This window comes from Phoenix dactylifera, chromosome 13 (genome assembly GCF_051530095.1).
Source record: "Phoenix dactylifera cultivar Ajwa chromosome 13, Ajwa_hap1_PhDact_Kaust_v1.1, whole genome shotgun sequence".
In the NCBI taxonomy this organism is placed as follows: Eukaryota; Viridiplantae; Streptophyta; class Magnoliopsida; order Arecales; family Arecaceae; genus Phoenix; species Phoenix dactylifera.
In genome coordinates this window covers 19,560,918-19,564,299 of record NC_143202.1, presented here as the reverse complement: position 1 = coordinate 19,564,299, position 3,382 = coordinate 19,560,918, and the positions used below count along the sequence as shown (strand labels likewise).

General features: G+C 44.3%; 1 pseudogene; it reads right to left on the bottom strand.

Annotated features, from left to right (window-relative positions):
- Positions 1 to 228: 228 nt before the first annotated feature.
- On the bottom strand, positions 229 to 2,261 carry LOC103722551 (exocyst complex component EXO70B1-like; annotated as a pseudogene).
- Positions 2,262 to 3,382: the final 1,121 nt, after the last annotated feature.

The following is a 3,382-nucleotide window of genomic DNA, read 5'->3' as shown; positions in this document are numbered from 1 at the left end:
AATGGACTTCCTGCCAAAAAAAAAAGGAATACAAAAATAAAAGTTGACAAAGAATATAACCTCCAAACTTCAGTGCTCCCCATGCAACAAATCAATATCTTAATGCAAAAAAAATGAAAAGAAAAGAAAATCCAGCATGTTTTGGCATACAAAAAGTACTACTCAATTCAGATAAGCTATAAGCACAATGTCAAATGGCCTATATAGTCATTCCTCACAATGTAGTAAAATTCTTAAAGATTCTTCCTTGAGAAGTAATATACAAATGTATTATTACAGTACATATATGAAGTCAAGGTGGCAAGTATTTGTAATACTGTTACTATATCATAACATAATACAGTAAATTAAAAATGGCAGAACATAGACACAGAATTATCAAGCTTACATCTGAACTAGGCAAGCCCAAGTCCCTAATAAAAACTAGAGCTTACCAGAGACCAGAAACCTGTCACCAACTAAGTTTTCTCCTTGGGAAGTTTCCTGGCCCAGGAAACCCTTTAAACAAATCCAGCAGATGGTTCTCCAAATCCTCTGGAGTGTACTTGATGTACTTTGCTGCATTCCTCCCACCCTCCAGTTGGCCACCAAACCTTCCCATAAATGAGCGGTATGCAGGAATGACCTTCTCTGATATAGATATTCTCAGTTCTTCTCTGAGCTGGGGATCCGGAACCTCCCAAGCTGTTTGGACCCTATATCTTCAAACGCCAAGTTAAAACTCTTGAACCTTTCCTTGAGAGCCATCTTGGAAACACTATTAGAGCTTCCACTCCCGCTTCCAAATCCATCATCCTTTACACAAGACAACACTTTGGTCCAGGAAGTTCTAAGGCAGCTAGTGGCATACTGGCGAATTTGGCTACGGCGTTTATGTATCCAGCGATCACCTAAAAGTCTCCCAAGCTCAGAATCCTTCACTTTCTGAACTATATAAAGTATATTGTTCATCAAAAATATGTATTGCATCGCACCATCTTCATAAAGTTTAGATTTTTCTTCAACATTGGACTCCAAATTGGAGATCAACAGTAGCAATGCCGGCTGAATGGAGTCACACTCCCCAAATACCTGCCATCATCAATCTCACCCCCTTCAGCATGATCCTTATCAGCACAGCCCCCCATTCCACCGTCATCCAGAAGCAAATCCAACGTATCACTATAAACAACTAGGTGTCTCCCATAATTCATCACATAGCATGTCAAGGGATGTCTCTGACCTGCCTGCATTGAATTCCGAGACGCCTCTCGCTGAACTGCATTCTCAAACTCAAAAAAAGTGCCCCTCACAGCATCTCCTAGCCTCTTCAGAATCCCCTCGGCTTCACCCCATATAAGCTCCCTCGAATCTGCAGAGAACAAGGACTGCACATCAGCAAGAGCTTCATACATGTCCAGTATCCCGAAAAGCTTCTCTAAAGAACTCTGACAATGGCATCCCCAAAGTTGAGCAGCTGCATGACACAACCCCTAGCAGTCTCCGTGAAGCATTCCTCCCTTACGTCTTCACAAGCAGCAAAAATCTTGTCGCAGAGCCGGCTCTCCTCCATGAGAAGAACCCTGACAGCCTGACTCTACTTCTTCATCTTGTCAACGAGCATCCACCATTCCATCCTCTGCACCTCCTCAATGCTAATCCGGTCAACACCTAGAATGGAGAGGCACTCATCAAGGATGTCACGCCGGACTGTGCAGTAGACCTGGTGGAGCTCCCTCCCATACTCGGCCCAGATCATGCGGTCGGCGATCTCTTTCAGACTGGAAATGGCTTCCGGGCAGATCAGATCCACGCTCCGATCGTCCAACAGGCGGCTCCCATCTCCTGTGCTCGGGACTGCCCTCCTCCTCCTCCAGCTGCTGCTGCTGCTGTTCCTTCTCGACGGAGTTCTTGAAGTCCTCGATGTTCTCGTCGCCGCTGTCGGAGGCAAAGGAGAGGGAAAGCCGGCGGATGGAGCCGTAGAGACCGTTGGCATTGAGAGGGACGGTGTTCTGGATCATGAGGTAGTAGAACTCCTCCTTGAGGCGGGACATGGCGATCTGGAGCGCGCTCTCGGTGCGACAATGGAGGTCGCGGCCAGCGGCGGCGGAGGGGGATGCCTGCGGGTCGGCGGCAAGGGAGATGACCTCGTCGACGAACTCGGCAATCTCCTCAGGGGGCGCCTCCCAGAGGAGGGAATCGCAGGAGGAGGGGTCCCAGCGGAGGAGGAGCTTCTCGGCGGCGTGGAGGCGGATCTGAGAAGACTTTCTTGATTTATTCCGTCAAGAGGATTAATAAGACTTAATTAGTTATAAATAGGATACTAATATATTTATATCTATATTTATATTATTTGATATATATATATATATATATATATATATATATATATATATAAAAGTTAGAATATATAACAGATGTAAAAATTTATAAGTTAGAATGATTAAATTTTATGGTCATAGATTGAAAATATTACTATTTGAATATTAAAGCAAATTAATAATATGTTAATATAATTATTTTTTAAAAAATATAAATATTATATAAAATTAAAAATAAATTTAGATATTTGAATATTGATTTGGGTGCTTGAATTTTTAGTTATATCTAAATAAATTTAAATAAAAAAAGAATTCAGACCGATATTACCTGCTCCGTTGTGGCGGCAGCTCGTGCTTTTTTTTTTTTTTTCTTGATGGAGTTTGTAATAGTATTTATGTTGGCCAAAACCGTAAACAGCTCGTCACCATACGGTGAGCCGGTGAACTGAGAAGGTCTTCGTAACTTGTATTCCCTTGCATCCACTTATGCTGGCCATGAAGCTCTCAAAGGCACTAATCCAGTAGTTTAAAATATTGACGATAATTTGCTTCAAAGTTTATTTTTGTGGCGAGTCGAAGAAATGTGAACCGAGCACTCAAGTTGGACTTTTATAATAAACTGCTAATCAAAAATGAATATTAAAAAGAACATGGGAATAAGACACGTGAGAATGAATGGGCATTGTTGGGGGGAGAAAGTTGTGTCCGAGTAGGAGGCGACCGAGCATCCCTCCGAGCAAGAGGCGACCGAGCGTCCCTCCGAGCAGGGGGCGACCGAGCGCCCCCTCCGAGCAGGAGGCGACCGGGCACCTCTCCGAGCAAGGGGAGGCCGAATGGATCCCGACTTAAGGGCTTGAAAGTGCCCAAGCGGCTCCTTCGACTAGGAAGCATCCGAGCGGTAGACCGTCATTATCGTGTTCTCCCACGAATCGTGCCCTCTCCTTGCCAACAATCGTATGGCCTCCCCAGACATTCAGCTTACGCAACAATTAAAGCGTATGGTCTCTCCAAACGCCTAGTTCACTCAACAATCAATGCATGTGGCTCATGTGGCTCACTCAACAATTAAGGCGCATGACTCC